This window comes from Neofelis nebulosa, chromosome 15 (assembly GCF_028018385.1).
Source record: "Neofelis nebulosa isolate mNeoNeb1 chromosome 15, mNeoNeb1.pri, whole genome shotgun sequence".
In the NCBI taxonomy this organism is placed as follows: Eukaryota; Metazoa; Chordata; class Mammalia; order Carnivora; family Felidae; genus Neofelis; species Neofelis nebulosa.
This window is the reverse complement of record NC_080796.1, coordinates 2,623,656-2,639,904: the sequence shown is the minus strand read 5'-3', so window position 1 is coordinate 2,639,904 and position 16,249 is coordinate 2,623,656. Positions and strand designations below refer to the sequence as shown.

Below are 16,249 nucleotides of genomic sequence, written 5' to 3'. Positions count from 1 at the left end.
CACAGCCCCTGTTATGGATCAGACAGTATGAGGGGTGCTTGGGAAAACACGGTTTCCTTAAATCTCCAGTAAGTATATGGGAGTCAGGAATCGTTCTGTTTGATGGGGAAGGAAATAGGGGTTTTCAGAGTGTGGAATTCAGAGCTAATTAACGCTGTGCAGACCGGCTAGGAATTAAGGAGTCCTGGCTGGGATCCTGCGACACAGTCACAACTTAACAGCCCCTATAATCTGGGCATTCTAAATTGTCTGGGGCCCCCAGGTGGCTCAGTCGGTGAAGCATCCGACTTTGGCTCAGGTCATGATCTCACAGTCCTTGAGTCCCAGCCCTGCTTGGGGCTCTGTGCGGACAGCTCAGAGCCCGGAGCCTGCTTCGGATTCTGGGTCTCCCTCTCTCTCTGCCCCTCCCCTGCTCACGCTCTGTCTCTGTCTTTCTGAAAAATAAACATTAAAAAATAATAAAAATAAATTGTCATAGCCAGCGTTTTCCACAGTTGCTCCCCTCATGTGCCCCTAAATCTAAAGGAGTGACCTACAGGCTTGTGTGACTGATGATTTTCATCACAGACTTTTTTATTTTGTAGAAAGTAGAATTGAAACAAAGCCGGCTTGCTGTGCCCAGAACCGTAAGGCGTCCACCACGACAAAAAGATGTCTGTTTCGATTGTAAGAGGACAGACACACAGGGCTCAATGTGTTTCAATCCTAGCTTCCTGTGTTGCTCGGCTCCTTCCTTGATTTTCTAAGCAGGTTGACCTAATCTCTATAGAACTTTCTGTTCCCTTGGGGTTCTGGGGAAAATAGAGAAATACAGAATAAAACGTGTTTCATTTGTTTATTAGATAATGCCCTTACAATCCGGGTTGGAAATGCATAACCCGTACTTGACCGGACCACGTAGGCCCTTTCCACAGAGCTTAGCCCAGACCCAGTGAGGGGACGAGGAGACAGTGACAGTTTGGGAACTGACAGAGGTAAGTGCTTGGGATGTGCAGTGAATGACCAGAGCAAAGCACGGGAGTCGTGACCCTGGGCAGAAAAATTAGGAGGTGAGCTGAATGGACACAGGAAGCAAATTCTGAGCTCAGTAGATGGCCCAGCGTTAGCCATCAGCAGTCCTTAGTCCCCAGCTGTCCCGATGCCTGGATGCACACAGAGGCAAGTCCATTGGAGGCCACAGCCAGCCCTAAGGCCCCAGCCTCCTGGGCACAGGCGCCCCGTCCCACGCGCAGCTGCACTTCTCCACCCTCATGTTGGGCAGGCTGACCACCTGGGGCCTGGGCCTGCTGCCCTCCTTGACGCCCACGATCAGGGGCAGCGAGGTCATCTCCGAGGCGACGCACTGTCGCGGCCCCGGGAACGGCCGCCTGAAGGTTGGGGGCTCCGGGGGCTGCTGGCACGCGCCCACACACTCGTAGGCCAGGAAGCCCGGGGGCTCCAAGACCCAGTTCTCGGCCCACCGCATGCCCCGCAGGTCAACGTAGGTCTCCTGGCGGCAGCAGCGGGCGCCCTCCATCGCCTCGGGGGGTCGCAGTCGCCCTGAGCTCTGCGGGGACAGGAGGGGCGCAGGTCAGCTGAGGTCACGGGCCTGGGAGGGCACCCGGGAGGGAGATTTACCGCCAGCTCTCGTCACGTTGCACAGGCTGGGGTTTGCGCCGCGGACGGGGAACCACCAATAACCAGACCCTGCGCAGTACGTGGCCTTAGTCCCGGGACGGGGGGGGGGGGGGGGGGAAACCCCGCGTCCGTTGATTCCCACGGCGCCCCTGGGAGACCCCACGCCAACCCGCCCGTTCGTGGGGGCCCCCGAGGGCCCAGGCGCCTACCCGTAGGCCCCGAGGTCCAGGGTGTGCAGCTCCAGCTGGGGCTCGCCCTGCCCCGTGCCCTCCTGGCCCTGGGACGCGAAGCGGAGCAGCGTGTGGGCGCCCGAGGCCCGCGGGCCCAGGTGCGCCCTCTGCACGGACACCTGCAGCAGCAGCGGCTGCCCAGACCGGCCCAGCTGGCGCCAGAAGTTCACGGCCTCGGTCACGTCGAAGGCCTTCCAGCCACTCCCCTGGAGGGACACCAGCCTGCGACACCCGTGGAGACGGGGGCCTGAGCTGGGGCTGGGGACACCCCCTGGGGGGAGCCTGCCCCCCCCCACACACTGGGCCCACCTGCCCCCTCCCCCTCCCCTCCCCCTCTTCTCTCCCCCCCTCCCCCACACTAGGCCACATGCCACCCTCCCCTTCTCCCCCTCCAGCCCCCTCCACCTCCCCCTTCCCCCCCTCGGGGCCCACCCACCCCGTCCCCACTCCAACAGTCCCCCTCCCCCCCCCACTCCCCGCCAACCCCCACCCACCCTGCCTTGCTGGGCCCACCTGCGCCCCCTTCCCCTCCCCTCCCCACTGGCAGCCCGGCCACGGCCTCCCCACCTGGAGTCCACCAGGTAGGTGCGGTTCGAGCTGTCCTCGTGGATGCGCAGCCACTCGACGGTGACGCGGGCGCGGGCGCCGTGCGGGGACAGCCGCTCGAGCCTGCGCAGCGCCGCTTTGGGGACCGGCTCCTGGAAGAGGCGCAGCACGGCCTGCACCAGCTCGCTGTTGGGCGGCAGGCGCCCCTCCATGCCGAACACCAGCACGTGCGTGGAGGCCTCGGCCGCCAGCAACCTGCCCGCCACCTCTGGGGACGGGAGCAGGGTCAGCAGGCAGGTCAGGCCCGCTGGGAGGGCGCGGGGCCCAGAGCCAGTGAGCAGAATCCCCCAGGAAGGCAGGGAGAGGTGGGGGCGGGGCCTCACCTGCACAGCCGCCTTTTTTTTTTTTTTTAAAGTTTATTTATTTATTTTCATAGAGAGACAGAGAGAGCGAGTCCAAGAGGGAGAGGGGCAGAGAGCGAGGGAGAGAGGGACTCCCAAGCAGGCTCCGTGCTGACAGCGCAGAGCCTGACGTGGGACTCGATCCCACGAACCCCGAGATCACGACCTGAGCCAAAACCGAGAGTCAGACGCTTCACCGACTGAGCCCCCCAGGCACCCTGACACGCAGCCTTCTTTAGGGGAAGGCGCTCAGCTAAAGTGGGAGGGCCAGCGGAGAGAGGGAGGCAGAGAGCCACCGTGGATATCTGTGGTCACCAGCTGAGAGTGGCCTTTCCAGGAGGGAGGGCAAGAGCCCCGACTTCCTCTCCACTCCCTGCCTGAGGGGCTCCTGCCCAGTGAAATGTCCCCAACCGGAGGAAGAGGCACCTGGGGCCTGTTGCCAGCTCCTGTTCCCCAGAGGCACCAGGCCCCGTGTCCCCAACGCCTGAGGCTCCGGGCTGACGGTGGGACCACCTGACCACGGGCCACGTGGCCGCCAGCGGTCAGCTCTGCAGAGCGTTCAGGACCAGCCTCCTCGTCCCCAGGCCTCCAGGCGCCTGACCGGCCAAGGCCATCCTCCCTGTCACTAGCCCCAAGTCCCCTTTCTCTGTCTCCCCTCCTCCCACGGGGCTTCTGCACCCACGAGGGTGTCGTTCCTGCCTCGCCTCTGCCAGTGGGGCCCCTGGTGCAGACGGAGCCCAGGGCCCCGGATGCAGCCACGCTCACAGTCCCGTGGAGCTCCCCACCCCCACGACGGCCACCCCGGGACAGGCCCGCTGGCCTCAGCCTCCCCGCTCCCAACGAGCACCGGGCTGCGGTGGGAGGGGGACCTCACCTCGGACCCTCTGGCTGAACCTCTTCCCGCGGGAGTGGGCGCCGTGACTGCGCCGCAACAGGGCCACGTACTGGGCCCTCACGTGGGCCGGGGTGACCAGCCCCTCCACGTCGCGCTGGTCCAGGACGGGCGCCTCGCGGAGGCCCAGCTGCCGCAGCAGGCTGGCCCGCACCTGCTCGCCGGTCAGGGCGGCCCCGGGGCCCGTCAGGGGCAGCGCCCAGAGCGCCCAGCACAGCCACAGGGGCCTCATGGTGCCGCCCGGGGATGGGGGGGCGGGGGTCAGAGCGCACGCGTCCCCCGAGGAGGCTCGGCGAGGGTCCCAGCCCGGTGTGCGGAGGACCGGGCCCGGGCCAGCTTTATAGGCAGCCCTGAGCTGGGCCCGGGCGGAGGGGGGAGGTCACACCCCTCGGACCTCCTGGGAGCTCAGCAGCCAGACGGTCCTTGGGCCTCGAGGAGGGGGCCGTCTGGAAAGGGCACAGAGGCCCGTCTGGACTGTGGACAGCTGGCTGTTGCTATCTGCACGGTGGCCGGGAGGCCCTGCCTTGCTTCGCGCCGCCTGCCCTGTTAACCTCACAGATGTGTCTCCTGGAGAAGAAGCAGGCGTCTCCTCTGTGCCACGTTCCCAGTCTCCCCAGTCACAGAACCGACCGGAGTGTGGCCCTGGCGTCCAGTTGCTGGCCGCAGGTAGAGTGCCTGCCCGCCACCAGGGCTCTTGGATCAAGGACCAGTTCTGGTGCAGGGATGAGCCTCCAGCCTGGTGTTCGCAGGGCGGTGGGGACTGCTGAGATCCTGGGCTGTCCCCGGTTGGAAATTCCTGCTCCGGGGACCCTTCCCAGGCCAGGGAACCTATGATCATTTAGCACCGATGGGTGGGTGTCCAATAAGGACCCTCCCTCCCCCTCTTCTTGGCTGTTCATGGATTCAGACATTAGAGGGGGGAAACCAATCCATGGCCCCTTCCGACTTCTGAGCCAGAAACCGAGGGGTGACATACTCAGACTCACTAATTAGTTGCCGTTTATCTGAAGTCCGGATTTCAGTGGGAGTCCTATACTTTGATTTGCTAAATCTGGCAGCCAGAAAGCCAGTGTGGATTGGGACATTTGTTACAATGGGCCGTGGCAGCCCCATCCATGGTGATGCGGAGGTGGGAGTCTGGCTTCCACCTGCACAGGGTCCCTTGGGCCAGAGATCCTCAACGGCCCTGGGGCCAGATCCTGTGTCCTGAGGGAGGAGAGGGGGGTGAGGGAATGAGGGATCAGTGCCACTGCCTGAGGGCCTGTTTGGACCCAGTCAAGGGCACTGTGGGGGACACCGGACCGGCCTGAGATGTGGGCAGCGAACCTGGCACCCAGCTCGTCCCGGAGAGATGGGTGGTGGGGGCCGGGCTGGGCAGGAGGTGGGAGCCACCACCTCCCTCTGCCCCTTCGGGCCAGGATTTGACCCCAGCCAGAGTCCAGGCTGCCACGTGAGGGCCACGGGAAAACGTGGGCTCGGAGGTCACCTTCAGCCTCCATGCTGGGGGACGAGCCTGACCGGACCTGGGCTCAGAAGCAGAGGGGACTCAGGGCAGTGAAGGCTGGAGCCCAGGAGCGGCTTCACGTCGGCATCACCCTGTCCCCTCCTTTTCAGGGCCGACTCTGCTATGGGTGTCCCAGAGATGGCCCGAGGCCCGGCCCCAGGTGCCCTGGGCTGTCCCAACAATGCCGCCCTCAGCCTCCCAGACCCCAGGTCTGGGGCCCACATGGCCCCGTGGGGCCCTCCCAGGACGGCCGGGGTCCATGGGGCCGCCCTTGCCCAGGGCTCCCTCCACAGGAATGGGGACCCACGTTTCAGTTCGTCCAGCCCCTTCCCGGCAGGAGTGAGTCCTGGGCTCTCCTCGCTGTGCCACCCACGAGCTGTGTGGCCTCTTGAGTCACTAAACCTCCCTCCTGACAGCTATCTGCTAGTCAGCTGGGTGAGGCCAGTAGAGCCTTTCTGGAAGGACGCCTTTGCATTCAGACAAGGAGAGCTGATGTGGATCCGGGCTCCTAAGCCCCTTCCCATGAGCTCACAGGATACACATTGTTAATGCCCCCATCTGACAGATAAGGAGAGCACACACAGGCAGGTGATGAACTTGTCCAAGGTCAGGGGCCAGGCCGGGCACCCCTCAGTGCTCTCATTAACAGTCTACGACCTTGGGCAAAGGCCTCAACTGCTCTGAGCCTCTGTGAAATGTCCACATTGTTTTCCACCCAGGGTGTGGGGAGGGCGAAGGAGAACCGTGAGGTCCCCAAAGGGAAGGGAGGCACCAGGCTCTGCAGGGGTGAGAGTGCCCACTGTGCATCCCCCAAAATGGGCAGTGGGGCACCCTTTGGCTCCTAAACACAGCTTTGCAGGGAGTGCCTCCGGTCCCCTGGGCCCCCACACTGCACTTGGGCTTCCTTTCCTGTCAGCTGCCTCTTTGTCCCCACAGGTGTCCCCAGGACACAGAGAAGGAGCCAAGTCATCAATAAATATTTGCTTAATTAATTGAAGAGAAAGGGAGGGAGGAAGAGAGGGTTATGGAGATGCATGGCTTCCAGAAGATCCTTCTTCAGGGCAAGATTTGGGGAAAGAGACTGGCTTCTGTGGGCATTTTTGTTTTTGAACGTTTTTTACTGGGTAGTCAAAAAAGAGAGTATTATTGCTGACAACTCTCCCCAAGAGAGAAAGAAAGAGAAAAGGGAGGAAGGAAGGAAGGAAGGAAGGAAGGAAGGAAGGAAAGGAAGGAAGGAAGGAAGGAAGGAAGGAAGGAAGGAAGGAAGGAAACAAGGGAAGGAAGGAAGGAAACAAGGGAAGGAAGGAAGGAAGGAAGGAAGGAAGGAAGGAAGGAGGGAGGGAGGGAGGGAGGGAGGGAGGGAGGGAAGGAAGGAAGGAAGGAAGGAAGGAAGGAAGGAAGGAAGGAAGGAAGGGAGCCGTCTGCGCTGGCCTACCGCCTAACAGTGATCGTTCTGTTTGGAGTTTCTGAGCCCTGGGCCTCTGGGTCATTAGAAGGGAGAGGGAGGGCAGCGTCTGCACTGAGGAGGTGTGGATGGGGAGGAGGGCAGGCCAGAGCGCTGTGGACAGAGACCAGCAGGCGGCAGGCGACAGCGACCATCGACCATCGGGAGCACAGCCTGGAGATGGGCCGGAACCGATGCTCGTCCTCCAGAGGACCACCTGGGTGTTTTCTCGACCCCGGGGCCGTGGTTCACCGACTGGGAGGGAGCCCATCCACCCGCCGGGATCGCTGCCTGTCCCGGGGCTCCTTCGCTGGTGACCTACCTGTCCTACCTGTGTCACCCATCCCAGGTCCTACCAGAGTTTCCGTGCTTTTGTTCTGGGCGGAGTGAGGCCCGCGACACAGAGAGCAAAAGACAGGCTCGTCAGATACGTCGTGGAAGTTGCGGGGAAGGGGGCCCCGTGGGAGCTGGCGAGGAACCAGCTCCAAGCCCTCTGGGGCCCAGCCGCCCTGCCCCCTCCAGCGGCTCCCCCTGCCCCAGCACCAGAGGAAGATGCAGGGGTGGGGAGGGAGGTCCCCGTGCAACCACGCATGCGCCCACCGTGCACCGCTGCGCGGAGGCTGGTGCGGGTCCCCATGCGGCCCTCCGGGGGGGCACAGAGGACAAGCACTTGGGGGGGGGGAGGTCCTCCCCACACACCAGTAGTCCCAGTCCAGGGCGCCGGGAGCCCTGCAGGCCCCATGTCACCCCCCAGAGATCAGCCGCTGGCCGCATTGGTGGCGTGGGAGCCCCGAGCCTGCCTGGGTCACACGGGCAGGAGGACGGTGTGGGTGGGACAGCTCAGGGACAGGAAAGCCAGCCTCCCTGGGACTCTGGTGGGCTCTGAATATGGGGACATGGGGGCCCCCACATTGACCTGATGTCCCCCACCTCCAGTCCGGTCCCTCCTCCCCCCCATCCCCTCAGGTACTTCCAGCCTCAGACAACTAAGTGACACTGTCCCAAACTGTCCCCAGGGAGAGAAAAGGGCCAAAGGGGGCTCCGCAGCTGCGGGAGGCCTCCTTCCTCCAGCCACCGCTCTTGGGCACGACCCGGGCCACCCCACCCCTGTCCCCAGACGTGCCCCCCAGATCGCGGTGCCCCCTCCGAGACAGCTTCTGGCCCAAGGAAGCCTCCAGACTCGGGGGGCCACCCCACCCCGTAGTTGTGGGGCTCTGCCTCTCTCTCATCTCATCTGGCTGAGCCACCCAGGCGCCCCAAACTTAACTTTCTTAAAGTAAAACATTGTGAACATTAGCACTGTGAAAGACTCCTCCTGTTTATTAAGCACCTACTGTATGTATATGATGGGCACTCTGTTGACATCTCGATTAACCCCAAGACGTTCCTTGCCAAAAAAAAAAGGACATAATTCCCAGTTTACAGGTGGAGACATATTGAAGAGGGTAGAAAACTCGCCGGACGACACGCAGCTCGTGGACGGCACAACGAGGAGAGCCCAGGACTCACTCCTGCCAGGAAGGGGCTGGACGAACTGAAACGTGGGTCTCCATTCCTGCAGAGGGAGCCCCGGGCAAGGGCGGCCCTGTGGACCCCGGCCATCCTGGAAGGACCCCAAGGGGCCACGTGGGCCCCAGACCCGGGGTCTGGGAGGCTGAGGGCGGCATTGTTGGGACAGCCCAGGGCACCTGGGGCCGGGCCTCGGGCCGTCTCTGGGGCACCCACAGCGGTGCCGGCCCTGAAAAGGAGGGGACAGGGTGATGCCGATGTGAAGCCACTCCTGGGCTCCAGCCTTCACCGCCCCAAGTCCCCAAATGTCCTCAACTGCAGGCCCTCGGTCAGAGCTGTCGAGGGTCTCCTCGTTCTCCCCACCCCAACGCCCCCTCCTCCCCTCAGGGACAGCAGGTCTGGCTTTGAGATGACTTCCCCGCCCAGCAGACCCCACAGAAGGCCTGGCTCTGCCCAGACCCACAGCCTGGGGGGCAGGGCCCCTCTCCGTGCATGACAAACGTGGGGGCCGACCCCCCCGTGACCAATGTCCCTGTCCACAGTGGCTTTCTTCTGTTTGATTGCCCCGTTGTTTTACGTCCCCAGCAAAACTCTTGAGCCCAAGTGGAATCCACATCCGGGAGAGGGGCTGTGTTTGCAGAGGGCTAACAGGTCTGGGAGAGTGGCCCTCTGTCTCCACTGGTCCCCGTGCTGGGTCCACACTCAGCCTGCTGTATTGAAGGCAACTCACCGTGTCTCTGACCCCGGGCCAGAAGGGCCCCCTTGAGCCGCACACGGCAGGAGGCCAGGGAATGAACCGGCTTCTCTTTCCTCCCGGCTGCAGGGGCGTCTGGCCCGACCCCCCACACTGGGGGGTGACCATCTGGGACCAACCATCCATCCCTCGTCCTGGAGGCTGTGACTGCCACCTCCCTCTGCCTTCCCTGCCCCCACAGTCCACAGGAATCCCAGACAAACTTTAATCAGAGGTACTCTATTAATTAAAACCCTCCCGAATTAACTCAAAACGGATCACAGATCTAAGTCCAAAATGCAAAGCCACAGAGGTGTCTGGCTGGTTCCATCAGTGGAGCAAATGATTCTTGATCTGGGGGTCGTGAGTAAGAGCCCCACATCGGGGGTAGAGTTTACTTTTAAAAATATATGCGGGCGCCTGGGAGGTCCAAGCATCCGACTCTTGATTTCGGCTCGGGTCATGATCTCACAGTTCATGAGTTCTAGCCCCGCGTCGGGCTCTGTGCTGACAGCTCCGAGCCTGGAGCCTGCTTCTGTTTCTGTGTCTCCCTCTCTCTCTGCCCCTAACCCACTCCCATTCTGTCTGTCTCTCTCAAAAATAAACATACGTTAAAAAAAAAAAATCAAGTCAATTAAAACACAACCACCACCAAGCAAAAACCCTCCAATGACTTCCTGCTGTACTTTTGGATGGAACTCAAATATCTTAAAGCCCAGGCTGACCTGGGCCAGGCTCACCCCCCTGCCTCTGAGCCCACGGTTCCCCACTTGCTCCCCGACAGCCAGTCACGTGGGCCTTCTTACCGTCTGCACACCTGCCATGCCGGTCCTACCCCAGGGCCTTCGCACTAGCCGTCCCCTCTGGCTGCAAGGTGCTGAGCCCTGACCTTGGCAGGGTTAGCTAATTCCTATCATCCAGAACTCAGATCAGACGTCACGTCCTCAGAAAGCCCTCTCTTGCCCATGCATAAAATCTGTGCGTCCCTTCCTGCCCCCACCCATCAAGGTCTCTCTTATCATCCAGCTTTATTTTCTTCCTGCTGCTTGGTGCTATCTGAAATCACCTTCTTTATCTGTTTGTTTAACTGCTTGTGGACCGACTCCCCATTAGAATGTAGACACCACGGCTCGGTGACTTTGTCCGGCCCATTCACGGCTGTGTCCCTGTGGGAGAACGGCTGCCAGCCCCCTGTGCTGGATAGTCGATCAATATTTGTTGATTGCATAAATGAAGTAACGAATGGCAAGATGGAGTCTTAGCTCTGTGTGAACTTGGGGAACGTCTCAGGATCTCCGTCTCTTCGTAAACTCGATTTTTCATCCAGCTCCAAAGCACTAGGAAAGAGCGAAGGGTGGGGGGCTTCTCCCTGCACAAACCCTCGTCCGCCTAAGAGGCTGCAGGTTCCCGCCAAGGATGGCCTCCCGGGGACCGGGAAGGGTCGTCAGCTCCCCAGCTGTGGCCCACCTGCCCCGGAGCCCCGGGAGCACCAGGCTCATGAGGGCAGGGCCGTTCCTCATGCAGCGAGCTCTGCTGTGGACCGGGAAGTCTCTGTACCCGCCTGGGACCCCGGTCCCAGCAAGGAGCGGGACCCCAGGTCCGCACAGGGGCCCCAGTTGGTTCTGTGCTGCGGGGCTGACCCTGAGCCTTACTGAGGAGGTGAGCCCGACTTCATTTCCTTCTCCGGAAAATAGCTCTGAGGTGTGCGGTCTCCCCAGGCCCAGGAGAGGCTCTGCCCCCACCCCCCGGGAGCCCACAGGGGCCCTCCCCCACCCCCACCCCCGCCCCGTCCCAGGGCATCTCCTAACAGGAGGACACCTTGTGCATCGAGTGGGGGTCACACTGGTGGGGACGGGGTGGGGAGAGGGAAGCCCCACAGGACAGGGAAGAATCAGAACAGCAGGAAACACCCAGACCCCAGCCCGGCACAGTGCAGAGCGCCACAGGCGGGGGCTGTGGTCACGGTCACGGGCAGGCAGGTATGGAAAGGCTCAGAGCTGCCAGAAAGGCTCTGAGGGCAAGCTTCCTTGTTCTACAGACGGGGAAACTGAGGCCTGCTGAGGTCCTTGCTAACGGAGCGGCAAGGCTGGAGTCAAATGTCTCGGTCATGGGACGCCGCCCCCCCCACGTCTCCAACCCTAGGCCCCCGGAGCCCCACGCGCCCCCCATGCTCTGTGCAGTGGGCCCACGGGGCTTTCCTGTGGGAGAACAAAACTCCAGTTAGAAAGCCTCACCCCTGCAGTTAAAACTGGAGAGACACGGCAAGTGAGGGAGGGCCGGTCCCCAGGGCTCCGTGTTCCCCGTGCAGGGCTCCAGTGTCCTGCCCTGAGCCCTAGAAGGGAAGGAGGCTGCAGGGGAGGTGGGAGGCAGGGGGAAAAGTCTCGGGCACCTGCGGGCTGGTGTGACACAGCCCCTGGGGTGGCTGAGGGAGCCTCGAGGGGGCACGGGCGGGACCAGTGAGCTGTGTGACCTTGGGCAGCCCAGGGGCCTCTCGGGACAAGAGGGATTCGACCTGCGTGTGCTCACATCCCTCCAGAGACGCCAGTTCGAGACCACGGCCGTCTCCCCTGGTCGGGAATCATCCAAGACGTGTCTCTGTTTCATTCTGAGTCCCTTTTTACACTGGAGGTTTCCGCGAGAGGCGTCCGCTCTGTGTGAGCAGCAGTTGAGTGAAACAGAAGCATCCGCTGGGGTGCGTGCATGTGCGTGTGTGTGCGTGTGTGCGTGATGGTGCAATCCCTTCCCTGCAGCACTGGGGACCGAGGGGACATGAGCAGGCTAGGGGTGGTCCCAGGAGATGTTCTGGTGTCTCCGGAGCGGGGACAGCTGTAGGGAGACTCCAGATATGGGGAGCCTGGGGACAGCAAAGGAACAGAACGGGAGACACCACAGCCCCGACCGGCGGCGGCCGGAGGTGACCCCCATGACCGCACTGGTGGGACGGATGACTGACTCTGCAAGGTGGAGGCAGCCGCTCCAGCCACGACCTTCGCCTGCCGTGAGCCTCCCCACTCCCCCGGGTTCTGGTTCCAGAGCCCAGCTCCCTCCACCCGGATCACTTGTGGCCTCTGTCGCCGGCCAGGCCTCTCCTCCGCCTCGTCCTGCGAGCTCCCCGCACCCCCGCGCCCCTGCCCAGACTGCCTGCCCTTTGCTCTCTGGTCCTTCTCTTCCCCTTCTCCCTATGACGTCCCTGTTCCCCAGACTCTGCGTGTTATGGGCTGAATGCTGTCCCCCAGAATTCATGGGCGGACGCTCTAAGCCTCAGATCTCAGAACGTGACTGTACTCAGAGGTACGGCCTCTAAGGAGGTGACTGAGGCAAAACAAGGTCGCGTAGGTGCCCACAGGGGATTTTCGTTGCTGAAACCCCCCGGGCTGGGGGACTTCTCTATACAGTCCAAGGAAACGGATATTCTGATGTCCTCACTCGTATGTGCACAGAGTCCTAACTACCCGGCTCTAAGTTACGCTGAGGCTAGTGCGTCCACACCCGGGGCCTCGGCCTCTGCCCCCACGTGTTGTTCGGAGATGGGGTCCCCCGGCAGAATGGGTGCTCTCGGGCTCTAAGTTACTGCGGCTCACCACAGCCCTGGGCGACCCGGAGCCTCGTTCTCCTGGCTTGTAAAAGTGGGGATCGAGACGCCCACTTGACGGGGCGACCAATTCAGACAGGCGACCAAGACGAGGCCTGGGCTTGTGAGGCTCGGGGCGGCCGGCGTGAAGGGCCCGGGCCGGGCTGCAACCTGTACTCGGCGCTCAAGGACTGCAGCCGCTGTTCGGTCATTTCTCACAAGCCTGACCTCCTTGCAGGATCTGGCAGGTCAGTGAAGGGAGTCGCCGAGCGGGAGGCCTCGGCCCCTGCTTTCCCTCACCTGCCCACGGTCCCCACCGAGCCCCTTCTCAGCGAGTGAGGGTGTTTACTGAGCACACAGGGTGAAGCCTGTTGGGGGGGGGTGGGGGCAGCTTATGTGCACAGTGATCACACAAACTCTTTTTTTTAAAGTAGGTTTCACGTCCAGTACAGAGCCCGACACGGGGCTTGAACTCATGACCCTGAGATCAAGACCTGAGCTGCAATCAAGAGTCAGATGCATAACCGACTGAGCCACCCCGGCGCCTCTTAAATTCAGTTTTTGCAGTTTTTTTTATGCTTATTTATTTTTTGAGAGGGAGAGAGAACGAGCAAGCGTGGGGGAGGGGCAGAGAGAGAGGGAGACCCAGGATCCGAAGCAGGCTCCGGGCTCCGAGCTGTCAGCACAGAGCCCGACGCGGGGCTCGAACCCACGAACCGTGAGATCGTGACCTGAGCCGAAGTCGGACATCCCACCGACGGAGTCCCCCAGGCGCCCCTGCAGTCTCCTTTCTTAAGTGGAAATAGGCCCGCCCTCCACCCCCTGCTTAAAACCCCCGTGGGTGCTCCCACCTTCGATCGTGGGGTCCCACAGCCGTGCCACACCAGCTCTGGACGCCTGCCATGCGGAAGACGCTACCGACGTCGAGTGCTGGCGGGCAGTCCCCGCCTGGCACAGGCACCTCTTCCCTCTGGAAGGTCCCCTTATCTTTCAGGCCCAATCGCAGCGTCACCGCCTCTGCGGGCTCCTCGCAAGCACCTGCTGTCCGCTCCCGGCGCTCTTACCGCCTGTCGAGCGTTGACCGCCCGGAGGGACGGACTTACGGTCATCCTTCCACGTCTCCTTCCCCCACCAGATCAGAAGGCCCTTTGGGGAGGAAGAGACTGGGTCACATCCGCCGCTCTGGTGTCCCGCACGCCGTGGGGCTCCGGGCGTGCAGATCGAGTAAATCACTGACCTCACGTGAGTCTCCCACCGAACCGGGCGCTGCCTCCGCCTCCGCCCATGTCACCCCCCGCGGCCGGGGAAGGACAAGGTGGCTTCAAGGCCACCTTCCATCTCTGCCTTGCCTGTCCCTTGACCCCGCGGTCCCCGGGGTGTCCGACCCCTAGGGCTGCCCTGGACATCTCAGGATACTGACAGCAGCTCAGCGAGGGTCTCGGTATGCAAATACTTTGTAGCTCATTCCAGATAAGCCGTAAATAAACGCCTCCTGACGGTAACGGCCACGTCTTTTCTCCGTCTTCGGCTCCTTTCTGGCGTGACTCCTCCGACGCCCAGGCGTGTTGGCTGTGGCCACAGCTCAACTCCGTCCAACAGCATCTCTCAGACTCACAGGACGTGCCAGGAGGCGGCCCCCCCGACCACCCGAGGACTCTGAGGTTTGGGGTGGGAGACGACGACCCGCCAATTCAGACAGGCGACCAAGACAAGGCCGGGCGCGTGCGGGCGAGGCTGGGTCTGGGGTCTGGGCTCAGGGAGCATCTTGGAGAGCAGAGGGCAGTAAGAGTGGAAACGGGACTCAAGGCTGCTTTCCTCTCCACTGGCCTCCATTAAAAAAGGCAGGCGAGGGGCGCCTGGGTGGCTTGGTCGGTTGAGCGTCCGACTTTGGCTCAGGTCATGATCTCGTGGTCCGTGAGTTCGAGCCCCACGTGGGGCTCTGTGCTGACTGCTCAGGGCCTGGAGCCTGTTTCAGATTCTGTGTCTCCCTCTCTCTCTCTGCTCCTCTCCTGTTCACGCTCTGTCTCTCTCTGTCTCAAAAATAAATAAACGTTAAAAAAATTAAAAAAAAAAAAAAGGCAGGCGATTGGGGCGCCCGGGGGGCTCTGCCGGTTCAGCATCCGACTCTCGGTGTCGGCTCAGGTCACGATCTCACGGTTCATGGGTTCGAGCCCCCGCATCGGGCTTTGTGCTGACAGCACGGAGCCTGCTTGGGATTCTCTCTCCCTCTCTCCGCCCCTCCCTTGCTCGCTTACTCTCTCTCCTTCTCTCAAAATAAGTAAACAAACTTAAGAAAAAAGAAAGGCAGGCGACCGGGGGCACTGGCTGGCTTGCTCGGTGCAGCATGACTCTTGATCTCCGGGTCGTGAGGGTGAGCCCCACGTTGAGCGTAGAGATGACTTTAAAAATAAGGGCAGGCGATCACTTGGTTTGAGAACCAGTCTGGAGCCAGTGGTGCCGGGAACAGGGGCCGTGGCTGCCCCCTCCCCCCCGCCCCCCACCAGAGCTCTGGATCTGGGACCTGCCTTCCTAGCTGTTATGTTCCCTGAGCCCCAGATTCCTTTCCGATCCCCATGAGAACAAGAGCAACTCCTGGTTATTGGAGCAGCGTCCGTCCTGTCGGACCGAGCCCAGCAGGTGAGTTCCCGGAGGACAAAGCAACTTGCCTCAGGTCACATGGCTACCAAGGGATGTGACTCTCCAGACCTCTTGGTGAGACCAAGGAGAAGCCTGGACACGGGGGGCCGCTCCACAAGGCCCTCCCTCAGCCGGGCCACCCAGGAGGCAGCGAGGGGTGAGGGCGGCCGAGAGGTCACCTGCCTGCACACCGGGGACGGTGATGCTGGGGGCAGGGGCAGAGGCTCGGAGGAGGAGGAAGATTCAAGAGCTTCCTTCTAAGGGATACTAAGCCGCTTTGTCACTGTGTCGCGGGGAATACGTGAAATCACCTGTCACAGCTGGCAGAGGCAATGAGATGGCTCCGGTGTCCCTGCAGGGTCTCCTCACGTGTCCGGCGACCTGGGCCTCAGCGGTTAGCGGCTGGTGCCCTCTAGTGGCGCAGCTGGGCAGTGGGGCACCGGCAGCCAGAGCACAACGTCCTCCCGGGCCTGTCCCCTTTGTCAGGGGCACGTATGGGAGCCACCTGCTGTCCCTGAGCGCTCTCTGGGGGACAATGGGGGACACTGGAAAGAGGAAGTGGGGTCTGAAGACTGGGATTCCGGCCCCAGCTGCTTTAAATAAGTGCCTTGGGTTCTTCATGTAAGCGAAGGGATGCCCACGCCCACCCACCCCCGCCTGCCTCGGGGACCCTGGAGAGACAGGTGACAGCTCCTTGCCAGGTCAAAAGCATTGCTGAAGAGCAAACTATTGTGCTCATGAGAAAACAGTGACAGCGCAGGTCCCGGATGCCAAGGATGGATGGAGGGCTGGTGTGGGGGAAGGGGCTGGGGCAGGGGAGCCAAGGAGGAGAAGGCATCCCCCGCAGAGGCAACGGTGTAAGTGCCGCTGGGGAGGGCGGCGGGGAAGGGCGTCAGCAGAGACAGACACGTCCGTGCAGGGTGAAGTGAGCCTCCGGGGAGAGCCAGGCCATGGGGTTGGAAATGCTCACTTCCTGTCCCTTTCTCTTAATCCAAAAGGCAGGTAGGTCCGTACTGCCCAACCCGATCTACAGACTCGATGCTCTGCCTATCAAAATTCCAGGGGCATTTTTCACCGAAATAGAACAAACCATCCTGAAATTCGTGTGGACGCACAAAAGATCCTGCACGGCCAAAGCAAAGCTGGAGGCGCCAAACTATGTTAC

The 16,249-nt window shown here is 61.8% G+C and overlaps 1 pseudogene; it reads right to left on the bottom strand.

Moving 5' to 3' along the window:
• Nucleotides 1-1,186: 1,186 nt before the first annotated feature.
• Nucleotides 1,187-3,918, bottom strand: LOC131495886 (left-right determination factor 1-like; annotated as a pseudogene).
• Between the last annotated feature and the right edge of the window lie 12,331 nt (nt 3,919-16,249).